Here is a 13,335-nt window from a genome sequence, read left to right as displayed (position 1 = left end):
TCTCTTTCTAAAATTATCCGCCGAAATTGTAGCAACCCCTATTATTAGCCAGTTCAACCTCTCTTTTGTATCGTCTGAGATCCCCAAAGATTGGAAAGCTGCCGTGGTCAACCTCCTCTTCAAAGGGGGAGACACCCTAGACCCAAACTGTTACAGACCTATATCTATCCTACCCTGCCTTTCTAAAATCTTTGAAAGCCAAGTTAACAAACAGATCACCGATCATTTCGAATCCCACCGTACCTTCTCCGCTATGCAATCTGGTTTCTGAGCTGGTCATAGGTGCACCTCAGCCACGATCAAGGTCCTAAATGATATCATAACCACCATTGATAAAAGACAATAATGTGCAGCCGTATTCATCGAACTGGCCAAGGCTTTCGATTCTGTCAATCACCACATTCTTATCGGCAGATTCAACAGCCTTGGTTTCTCAAATGACTGCCTCGACTGGTTCACCAATTGTGTGTCTATTCGGACCTCTGGCAGTCTCCCCAATTGTGTTGTCTGGACCTCTGGCAGTCTCTATGGGGGTGCCACAGGGTTCAATTCTCGGGCCGACTCTTTTCTCTGTACACATCAATGATGTCGCTCTTGCTGCTGGTGATTCTCTGATCTACCTCTAAGCAGACGACACTATTCTGTATACTTTTGGCCCTTCTTTGGACACTGTGTCAACAAACCTCCAGATGAGCTTCAATGCCATACAACTCTCCTTCCGTGGCCTCCAACTGCTCTTAAATGCAAGTAAAATTAAATGCATGCTCATCAACCAATTGCTGCTCGCACCTGCCCGCCAGTCTAGCATCACTACTCTGGACGGTTCTGACTTAGAGTATGTGGACAACTACAAATAGCTATGTATCTGGTTAGACTGTAAACTCTCTTTCCAGACTCACATCAAGCATGTTCAATCCAAAATTAAATCTAGAATCGGCTTCCTATTTCGCAACAAAGCATCCTTCACTCATGCTGCCAAACATACCCTCGTAAAACTGACTATCCAACCGATCATTGACTTCAGCGATGTCATTTACAAAATAGCATCCAACACTCTACTCAGCAAATTGGATGCAGTCAATCACAGTGCCATCTGTTTTGTCACTAAAGCCCCATATACTACCCACCACTGCGACTTGTAAGCTCTCGTTGGCTGGCCCTCGCTTCAAATTCGTTGCCAAACCCATTGGCTCCAGGTAATCTATAAGTCTTTGCTAGGTAAAGCCCCGCCTTATCTCAGCTCGCTGGTCACCATATAACAGCACTCACCCGTACCAAGCGCTCCAGCAGGTATATTTCACTGGTCACCCCCAAAGTCAATTCCCCCTTTGGCCGCCTTTCCTTCCAGTTCTCTGCTGCCAATAACTGGAACGAATTGCAAAAATCACTGAAGCTGGAGACTCATATCTCCCTCACTAACTTTAAGCATTAGCTGTCAGAGCAGCTTATAGATCATTGCACCTGTACATAGCCCATCTGTAAATAGCCTACCCAACTACCCATCCCCATATTGTTTTTTGTTTGTTGCTCCTTTGCACCCCAGTATCTCTACTTGCACATTCATCTTCTGCTCATCTATCACTCCAGTGTTTCGTTGCTGAATTGTAATATTTCGCCACTAACAGCCTATTTATTGCCTTACCTCCCTAATCTTACTTCATTTGCACACACTGTATATAGACTTTTCTATTGTGTTATTGACTGTACTTTTGTTTATTCCATGTGTAACTCTGTGTTATTTGTGTCGCACTGCTTCGCTTTATCTTGGCCAGGTCGCAGTTGTAAATGAGAACTTGTTCTCAACTGGCCTACCTGGTTAAGTAAAGTCGAAATAAATCAAATCAAATAAAAACATCTTCAAACCACCAACTTACTACCCTGAGACAAGGCTGAGTACAGCCCACGAAGATCTCCCCCATGGCACGAACCCAAGGGGGGTGGAACCCGGACAGGAATTTCACGTCAGTGACTCAACCCACTCAAGTGACACACCCCTCCTTTGGACGGGATGGAAGAGCACCAGTTTAAGACATGAAGGTCAGTCAAATGCCGTTGCAAAAACCATCAAGCGCTATGATGAAACTGGCTCTCATGAGGACCGCCACAGGAAATGAAGACCCAGTGTCACCTCTGCTGCAGAGGATAAGTTCATTAGAGTTACCAGACTCAGAAATTGCAGCCCAAATAAATGCTTCACAGAGTTCAAGTAACAGACACATCTCAACATCAACTGTTCAGAGGAGACTGCGTGAATTAGGCCAACATGGTTGAAATGCTGCCAAGCAACCACTACTAAAGGACACCAATATTAAGAAAAGACTTGCTTGGTCCAAGAAACACGAGCAATGGACATTAGACCGGTGGAAATTTGTTTTTGGTCTGATTAGTCCAAATATGAGAGTTTTGGTTTCAACCGACGTGCCTTTGTGAGACGCAGAGTAGTCGAGCGGATGATCTCCGCATGTGTGGTGAAGCATGAAGCATGGAGGTGGAGGTGTGATGGTGCTTTGCTGCTGACACTGTCTGTAATTTTTTTATAATTCAAGGCATACTAAACCAGCATGGCTACCACTGCATTCTGCAGCGATACTCCATCCCATCTGGTTTGGGCTTAGTGAGACTATCATTTGTTTTTCAACAGGACAATGACCTAAAACACACCTCCAGGCTGTGTAAGGGCTATTTGACCAAGGGGAGTGATGGAGTGCTGCATCAGATATCTTGACCTTCACAATCACCCGACCTCAACCCAATTTAGATGGTTTGGGATGAGTTGGACAGCAGAGTGAAGGAATAGCAGCCAATAAGTGCTCAGCATATGTGGGAACTCCTTCAAGAATTTGGGGGCAGCATTCTAGGTGAAGCTGGTTGACAGAATGCCAAGTGTGCAAAGCTGTCATCAAGGCAAAGAGTGGCTACTTTGAAGAATCTCAAATCTGAAATATATTTTGATTTGTTTAGCACTTTTTTACTAGTTACTACATGATTCCATATGTGTTATTTCATAGTTTTGATGTCTTCACTATTATTCTACAATGTATAAAATAGTAAAATAAAGAAAAACCCATGAACGAGTAGGTGTGTCCAAACTTTTGACTGGTACTGTATATATATATATATATATATATATATATATAAAACTGGAAATCTTACGTTTTGGACTGCACTGGGCCTTTAAGTCTGGCAAGGCTGTTGGTGAGGCTTTGGCATCGAATATAATCCAACCACATAACTGAGGGCCTTTGTGAAAATTAAGAGGCCTCTGGATGACAAGAACATTCAGAGTCACTAGATCTAAACAGAACATTTCTCAATGTCCTCTTTCATTTAGGTTAAAGGTTCATAAAACTCCACTGGAGTGACAATCTGGTAGATTTTGTAATTATACATGGATGAATTAGCATGTTTGCCAATTCTTGGAGACCAAATTTTCATTGCACAATTAGGGCATGCAAATAACTCAACTTCTTAAGCAAGGCACCATGGATATGGTTTCAAGTTGAATCCAAGCCACACAAAGATGTATTTGATCACAGACGTCAGAGTGCTGACAATGGGTGATGGGGGTTGTGGTGCAGACAAGGATAAAGACGTCTGTCTATATGTGGGAACAGTGACACAAGAGCAGGTTATGAATGGTTACCATTGTCAATAAGATACTTTAGACGAGGTAACGTCATAATGAATGTTGTACTTGGTGCATATGGGAATAATGCTTTCCTTTGATAGTATTTTCTTTAAAAGCTCACTATATTTAAAGACGAAAGAAAGTGTCTATGAGGAGAAAACAGAAAACAGGGCACAAGGACGTTCACCCCCAATCAATAGGATTTAAAAGACGTCAGACAGAATTGAATCAAAAGACTTCAGTGGTAATTGAAGTGTGGGTTTTGAGTGATTTTACATCACAGATCAAATCTGTGAGGTAGACCTTATTGGTAGACTGTACTGTTAAGGTAGACCTAACTGTGAAATGATTACTTACAAGCCCTTAACCAACAATGCAGATAAGATCTGCTTTCACTATACATGATCGATTCCTGAAAATTAAAATACACTCACCGGCAGTTTACTAGGCCATTCACGAAAATGGATCACTCCTAGACAGTGAGTCACGTGACCGAGGATTGCTATATACACTGAGGCAAAAAAGTATTTAGTCAGCCACCAATTGTGCAAGTTCTCCCACTTAAAAATATGAGAGAGGCCTGTAATTTTCATCATAGGTACACTTCGACTATGACAGACAAAATTAGAAGAAAAAAATCCAGAAAATCACATTTTTAATGAATTTATTTGCAAATTATGGTGGAAAATAAGTATTTGGTCAATAACAAAAGTGTATCTCAATACTTTGTTATATACCCTTTGTTGGCAATAACAGCGGTCAAAAGTTTTCTGTAAGTCTTCACAAGGTTTTCACACACTGTTGCTGGTATTTTGGCCCATTCCTCCATGCAGATCTCCTCTAGAGCAGTGATGTTTTGGGGCTGTTGCTGGGCAACATGGACTTTCAACTACGTCCAAAGATTTTCTATGGGGTTGAGATCTGGAGACTGGCTAGGCCACTCCAGGACCTTGAAATGCTTCTTACGAAGCCACTCCTTCGTTGCCCGGTGTGTTTGGGATCATTGTCATGCTGAAAGACCCAGCCACGTTTCATCTGCAATGCCCTTGCTGATGGAAGGAGGTTTTCACTCAAAATCTCACGATACATGGCCCCATTCATTCTTTCCTTTACACGGATCAGTCGTCCTGGTCCCTTTGCAGAAAAATAGCCCCAAAGCATGATGTTTCCACCCTCATGCTTCACAGTTGTTCTTTGGATGCAACTCAGCATTCTTTGTCCTCCAAACACGACAAGTTGAGTTTTTACCAAAAAGTTATATTTTGGTTTCATCTGACCATATGACATTCTCCCAATCCTCTTCTGGATCATCCAAATGCTCTCTAGCAAACTTCAGACGGGCCTGGACATGTACTGGCTTAAGCAGGGGGACACGTCTGGCATTGCAGGATTTGAGTCCCTGGTGGCGTAGTGTGTTACTGATGGTAGGCTTTATTACTTTGGTCCCAGCTCTCTGCAGGTCATTCACTAGGTCCCCCCGTGTGGTTCTGGGATTTTTGCTCACCGTTCTTGTGATCATTTTGACCCCACGGGGTGAGATCTTGCGTGGAGCCCCAGATCAAGGGAGATTATCAGTGGTCTTGTATGTCTTCCATTTCCTAATAATTGCTCCCACAGTTGATTTCTTCAAACCAAGCTGCTTACCTATTGCAGATTCAGTCTTCCCAGCCTGGTGCAGGTCTACAATTTTGTTTCTGGTGTCCTTTGACAGCTCTTTGGTCTTGGCCATAGTGGAGTTTGGAGTGTGACTGTTTGAGGTTGTGGACAGGTGTCTTTTATACTGATAACAAGTTCAAACAGGTGCCATTCTTAAAGAAGAAGTTACAGGTCTGTGAGAGCCAGAAATCTTGCTTGTTTGTAGGTGACCAAATACTTATTTTCCACCATAATTTGCAAATAAATTCATTAAAAATCCTACAATGTGATTTTCTGGATTTTTTTTCTCATTTTCTCTGTCATAGTTGAAGTGTAGCTAAGATGAAAATTACAGGCCTCTCTCATCTTGTTAAGTGGGAGAACTTGCACAATTGATGGCTGACTAAATACCTTTTTGCCCCACTGTATAGCAGGCAGACAGGCATAGAGGCATTCAGTTACAGTTAATTTGAACATTAGAATAGCCAAAACGAGTGACCTTAACGACTTTGAGTGTGATATGATCATAGGTGCCAGGTGCGCCGGATCCAGTATCTCAGAAACAGCCGCCCTCCTTGGCTTTTCACACACAACAGTGTAAAATCAAATCAAATCAAATTAGCATTTTATTGCATGACATAAGTATTTGATCACCTACCAACCAGTAAGAATTCCGGCTCTCACAGACCTGTTAGTTTTTCTTTAAGAAGCCCTCCTGTTCTCCACTCATTACCTGTATTAACTGCACCTGTTTGAACTCGTTACCTGTATAAAAGACACCTGTCCACACACTCAATCAAACAGACTCCAACCTCTCCACAATGGCCAAGACCAGAGAGCTGTGTAAGGACATCAGGGTTAAAATTGTAGACCTGCTCAAGGCTGGGATGGGCTACAGGACTATAGGCAAGCAGCTTAGTGAGAAGGCAACAACTGTTGGCACAATTATTAGTAAATGGAAGAAGTTCAAGATGATGGTCAATCACCCTCGGTCTGGGGCTCCATGCAATATCTCACCTCGTGGGGCATCAATGATAATGAGGAATGTGAGGGATCAGCCCAGAACTACACGGCAGGACCTGGTCAATGACCTGAAGAGGGCTAGGACCAAAGTCTCAAAGAAAACCAGTAGTTACACACTACGAGGTCATGGATTAAAATCCTGCAGCGCACGCAAGGTCCCCCTGCTTAAGCCAGCACATGTCCAGGCCCGTCTGAAGTTTGCCAATGACCATCTGGATGATCCAGAAGAGGAATGGGGGAAGGTCATATGGTCTGATGAGACAAAAAAATAGAGTGTTTTGGTCTAAACTCGACTCGCCGTGTTTGGAGAAAGAAGAAGGATGAGTACAACCCCAAGAACACCATCCCAAGCATGGAGGTGGAAACATCATTCTTTGGGGATGCTTTTCTGCAAAGGGGACAGGACGACTGCACCGTATTAAGGGGAGGATGGATGGGGCCATGTATCGTGAGATCTTGGCCAACAACTTCCTTCCCTCAGTAAGAGCATTGAAGATGGGTCGTGGCTGGGTCTTCCAGCATGACAACAACCCGAAACACACAGCCAGGGCAACTAAGGAGTGGCTCTGTAAGAAGCATCTCAAGGTCCTGGTGTGGCCTAGCCAGTCTCCAGACCTGAACCCAATAGAAAATCTTTGGAGGGAGCTGAAAGTCCGTGTTGCCCAGCGACAGCCCCGAAACCTGAAGGATCTGGAGAAGGTCTGTATGGAGGAGTGGGCCAAAATCCCTGCTACAGTGTGTGCAAACTTGGTCAAGAACTACAGGAAACGTATGATCTCTGTAATTGCAAACAAAAGTTTCTGTACCAAATATTAAGTTCTGCTTTTCTGATGTATCAAATACTTATGTCATGCAATAAAATGCAAATTAATTACTTAAAAATCATACAATGTGATTTTCTGGATTTTTGTTTTAGATTCCGTCTCTCACAGTTGAGAGAAGTGTACATATGATACAAATTACAGACCTCTACATGCTTTGTAAGTAGGGAAACCTGCAAAATTGGCAGTGTATCAAATACTTGTTCTCCCCACTCTAGTTGATGAGGTCGAAGGAGAATGGCAAAAATCGTGCAAGCTAACAGGCGGGCCACAAATAGACAAATAACGTTGCAGTACAACAGTGTTGTGCAGAACAGCATCTAGGAATACACAACTCATCAATCCTTTCACAGATGGGCTATTGCAACAGGCGACCACAAAAGGTTTCACTCCTATCACCAACACTTGACTGAGGAGTGGAAAAACATTGCCTGGTCCAACGAATCCCGGTTGCGTCATGCTGAGTCAGGCGTAAGTAATTTAAATTTAATAAAAATATTTACCTTTATTTAACTAGGCAAGTCAGTTAAGAATAGATTTTTATTTACAATGACGGCCTACACCAGCCAAACCCTGACGACGCTGGGCCAATTGTGCTCCACCCTATGGGATTTCCAATCACGGCCGGTTGGAGGAGGATAGAATCATGGTCAGATTTGCCAAATGGAGGGCAAGGGAGAGCTTTGTACGCGTCTCTGTGTGTGGAATAAATGTGGTCCAGAGGTTTTTCCCTCTGGTTGCACATTTAACATGCTGATAGAAATTTGGCAAAACAGATTTAAGTTTCCCTGCATTAAAGCCATTAAGAGCGCCGCCTCTGGATGAGCATTTTCCTGTTTGCTTATGGCAGAATACAGCCACTGAGTGTGGTCTTAGTGCCAGCATCGGTCTGTGGTGGTATGTTGACAGCTACGAAAAATACAGATTAAAACTCTCTAGGTAAATAGTGTGGTCTACAGCTTATCATGAGAAACTCAATCTCAGGCGATCAAAACCTCGAGACATCCTTAGATATTGTGCACCAGCTGTTGTTTACATACATGCATAGTCCGCCATCCCTTGTCTTACCAGACGTCGCTGTTCTATCCTGTCGATACAGCGTATAACCAGTCAGCTGTATGTTAATAATGTCGTCGTTCAGCCACGACTCCATGAAGCGCAAGATATTACAGTTATTAATTTTCCGTTGGTGGTTTAATCTTCTTCATAGGTCGGCAATTTTATTTTCCAATGATTGCACGTTAACTAGTAGAACGGAAGTCAGGGGGGGTTTATTCGATCGCCTACGAATTCTCAGAAGGCAGCCCGAACTCCATCCACCTTTTCTTCGTTGTCTCTTCTCGCAAATGACAGGGATTTGGGCCTGTTCCCGGGAAAGCAGTAGGTCGTTCATGTCAGGCTCGTCGGACTCGTTAAAGAAAAAAAAGCCTTTACCAGTTCGTGGTGAGTAATCGCTCTTCTGATTTCCAGATGTTCTTTTCGGTCATAAGAGACGGCAGCAGCAACATTATGTACAAAATAAGTTTAAAAAATGCAACAAAAAAAAACATAAATCATAATCGTCTAGGAGCACGTTAAACATCAGCCATCTTTTCCGGCGCCATCTTATGTTGCTCTCTTTCCTTTTTTTAGGCATCGTTAATGCTGTCTTTGGTGTGCTTTGGTGTGCTTATCAATGCACAAGCACCCTTTTTCCAATTCCTATTGATAAAAGCTTTAGTCATACAAAATGTTCTACTGTGCGTGAACTTTCATATGCATCCTGTCATTACTAAATGTATAATGTGATCGGTATTTGAATAGTACTGTTTTTTAACTAAATGTTTTTTATTAAAACATTTTATTAGTGGTCTTTCTCAAATTTAAGGGATGATGATGCAATCAATCTTTGTGAGAGGGAGGGAATCTGATTTCATTGGTCCTCAACTCATGGATCAGACACTTCATTCAGGATAAGTGGAGTAAGCCCTTATTTGCCTGCCCTGGAGCAGGTTAGTGCTGAAGGATTTCAATGCCATAGTCATTGAATTGACTAAAAGATGAGCAACATTCGTGTGACAGGTTATCCCAAATAAGATGTTGCTCCTAAATTGCACCAATATTGGAACCCACTTGAGTGTTACTACATGTAATGTAAAGTACCCAATTGTCATACTTGAGTAAAAGTGAAGATACCTTAATAGAAAAAGACTCAAGTGAAAGTCACCCAGTAAAATTCTACTTGAGTAAAGGTTTAAAAGTATTTGGTTTTAAATATACTTAAGTATCAAAAGTAAATGTAATTGCTAAAATATACTTCAGTATCAAAAGTAAAAGTAAAAGTATAAATAATTTCAAGCAAACCAGACGGCACCATTTTCAAAAAATAAATCAAGTTACGGCACGCTTCAACGCTCAGACATAATTTACCAATTTTTTTGTGAGTCCGCCAGATCAGAGGCAGTAGGGATGACCTGGAATATTATCTTTATAAGTGTGTAAATTAGACATTGATGAGTACTTTTGGGTGTCAGGGAAAATGTATGGAGTAGTAAGTACATAAGTGAAGTAAAAGTAAAAGTTATCAAAAATATAAATAGTAAAGTACAGATACCAAAAATACCTACTTAAGTAGTACTTTCAAGTATTTTTACTTAAGTTCTTTACACCACTGTGTAAAACTGCCTACACAGCCTGACATTCGGATCCCTTTTCCTAATAATACATATGTTACTGGAACACTACACTGTTAAGCTCTGTGCCTGAAGGTAATAGCTTTGAAATGAAGAAACTCCATGTTTCTCAAGCATCACGCAACTCTGACCAGCTGTTAGAGACAACTATTTTTGAACTGTCCTTTCCTTGGCTTTTAAAGCTGGAATCCTTGATGGTGAAACAGCCACGTTCATTTGCAACAACAAAGAAGTTACTGAAAAAACAATGAACACTGTTTTTTTCTTTCAATGCATGCGCAAAAGAAGAGCACAATATGTACTGCATTTTTCTTTACCATGCTGCGCGGTGCTCCTCAGCTCGGGAACAAAAACAATAACAAAGGTAGTGGGGCAGCCGGTGGCGCTGTTTCCCCCTACTGTGGATTCCATTTTTAAAGGCGCACTCTGTCTGAGATTTTCTTTTAAACAGTGGGCTGGACGATAACTGTTCTGAATATTCTTTATAATCTGACAGAATATCTTGTGTACGCCTACAGAATACTGTTGCTACTCTCAGACTCAGGCTACAGTAAATCCATCTGTGAAAGACAAGCTACAACAGCAGCCATTCTCAACAAAGTACATCTAATTTCCCTGATATAGCGCTTACCTTAGGGTTTAACCCGTAACCATATCAGTTTCCTGCCCACTCCCAGGAGGTGTTGTGTTGAGAGGGAAGGGGAGAGGGAGAGGGAGAGAGAGGGGTGACTGCCAGGAGACCGCAGAGGGCCAACAGTGCTCCTGGCTGTGGGCATGGGTCCAGCCCCCAGCACGCACACCAGCCCATCTTCCTACCCCGGGGGCATTCTCACTGATGGCTTGGACTGGCTTTTCACTGCACCATGATGGTTTCATTAAACCCGTTTATTCCCCTTTTTCCACTGCTGGGCATCACTCCCATCTGTATTCACTCTCACAGAACAGCCGAGCTGCTGAAGCTACAGTATGTGAGACATGGAGCAGCGTTCGAGTTAGGATGTACAATGGATTCATTACAAATCCCCCAGCACTCTCCATTATCCATCTCAGTGGTTGTGTGGTTAGGGTGTCTGCCCTGAAACCGGCAGGCTGTGGGTTTGTATCCAAACCAAATCAGTCAAATTCAGTTAAGTCAATAATATATTTATTTCCTTTCAGCAAATCTGCAGTTGAAACCCATTTGAATGTGAGGGATGCAATCTAGCAGAAACAAGAAATTAAAACCATTATGAATCACCTGCATGTGAACTGACTGATATGAACTATGTGCTATAATGTGTCATGGCATTACACCTGCCAGCACCACTAAAAATAAGAGTTGTATGTTGTTGCTTTTTTTCTGAAGGGTTCATGGACAGAAGAGCATGGAAAAATCCTGCTGCAATGAGAAGAGAGTTGTGTACAGTGGTGCCCACAGAGCAAGATCCCAGTAAACATCGCAACATCTGGCTTGTATTCCCATCATAAGGCATGCACAAGTTCAATTACCATGTCAACATTCTTTGAGCAACGTTAAAGGGTTCTTGATGGAGTGTTACATATTCAGACCCTTGATTAAGGATTATGCAGAGATGTGGCAAATGCCACTAGGCGATTGAGAAATGTGCCCGCATCACAAAAACGAAAACCACAGCCAGTCCTCACTGGTCATGGGCTGGGGGAGATTTCATTCAGAGGTTGCTTTGGAATTCAAGCACTCTTTAGTCATATTTTTGTAAATAATGTAATTAAATAGGACATTTGACTTGAGATATTTGGTTAGGATAATGGCATGTTAAGAACTGTCATTCTCGGTGCTATGGTCTGAAAGACTTTCAATGTCATGAAAAATTCCAGCCATTAATCTGGGATTGGAAAAAATGTAATCGGTTCCCAAAATGCCAGTTCCGAAACTCCAATATACTCTATCGTCGGTAAAATCTGTTGTAAAACAGCAACAGATGCTATGAGGATTAATTTTCCCATAGCAAATTAAGAGCAAGCTATAACTATTTGTTGGGTCATGGAGAAGGGCCATATGTTCAGTGTTACAGTTGAGAAAATGTCACTACTATGATAGCTTTGTAACTGCAATATAACTAAAATGTGACGAATAGAGCTTATTTTACCATAATGTTTTGTATATGATATTAAACCACTGCTTAAGTATAAGTCAGTGAGTTTGTATAATCAGATACTTTCAAAATGAGAAGCTTCTCTTTTCACCTTTTTGATCAATTATGAGCAATTCTTAGCACTATTGTAGCCTTTTAACCTTTAATTTAACTCTGCAGAGTCCATATCAGATGAAATCAAGAACTGCACTAGCATGCAAATTGGGAAAAGAGGGCAATGTTTCTTTTGGATTAACTGGCTGCTACTGTCTGTGACAGCTATAGCCCTTATCACATACCACGTGAAAAGCAGCTTGAGCATAAGCCCTTGGGCATCTTGAATAAGGTCTACTCTTGTTTAGTCAAGTCATTCAAATGTGAGGCATTGTGGGTCACATCCTAAAATAGGCTCAGGTAATACAGTACAGGCTGACACATATTTCATTAAGCTGGGAACAATGCAGTCGTTTTTTATGTGTGAGAATGTGCACAGCTCACATTATCCTTTTAAATCATCATCTTCTCTCTTCCTTTCTCACACACACATAGAAACAAACATACAAACACACACACACACACACACACAGATGCGGACACACAAGTAGAAACTCCTCAGAGAAGGAAGGGGAGGACCGTCCTGCTCAGTGAATTTCATAGTAAATAAAAAATAGTGAAACAGAAAGGTTATCCTTTTTAGATAAAACTATACTAAATATATTCACGTCACCAAATAATTGATTAAAACACATTGTTTTACAGTAGCCTCAACAGCACTCTGTAGCATAGCACCATGGTGTAGCCGGAGGAGAGCTAGCTTCCGTCCTCCTCTGAGTACATAACCTAAGCTCATGGTTCTCCGTAGACTTACACAGTTATGACAACTTCCAGAGGACGTCCTCCAACCTATCAGAGCTTTTTCAGTATGAACTGACATGTTGTTAATCCAATCCAAGGATCAGATAATTAATCTAGCACTGAAAGCATAAACTACAGCTATCTAGCACTGCAGTGCATAAAGTGTGGTGATTAGTTGACTCAAAGAGAGAAAGAGAGAGAGCTACAGTAACTATATGTCATTGTTTTTTTCTTCTTCTTAGTTTATCTTTTCACTTACAATGCAGCTAATTTAGCCTACTCAACAACCTGACTCAAACAGAGAGGAATGCTGTTTATGCTAGCTTATGCTAGCTAATTGTATAAGGCTATCCAACACTATAAGGCTATGCAACTCTTCCAAGTCAAAGTAAGCTTTATTAATTTATTGCCAATGTAACTGCTAAACTGCTTGCAGTACACTGTTCTGTGTGATTGAACACATAGATTGGATTGTGGGTTTACTAAAAGTTAGTTTAGTTTGTTGACTATAACATTAATATGGTGACAATGATGTTGGATGTGTAGCAGTTAGCGGTTATTATGTGATGGTTTGGATTCAGAGATTTTTGCCCTTGGTCACAGACAGC

The sequence above is a fragment of the Oncorhynchus mykiss genome, chromosome 6 (assembly GCF_013265735.2).
Source record: "Oncorhynchus mykiss isolate Arlee chromosome 6, USDA_OmykA_1.1, whole genome shotgun sequence".
NCBI lineage: Eukaryota > Metazoa > Chordata > Actinopteri > Salmoniformes > Salmonidae > Oncorhynchus > Oncorhynchus mykiss.
This window is presented reverse-complemented; position numbering follows the sequence as displayed.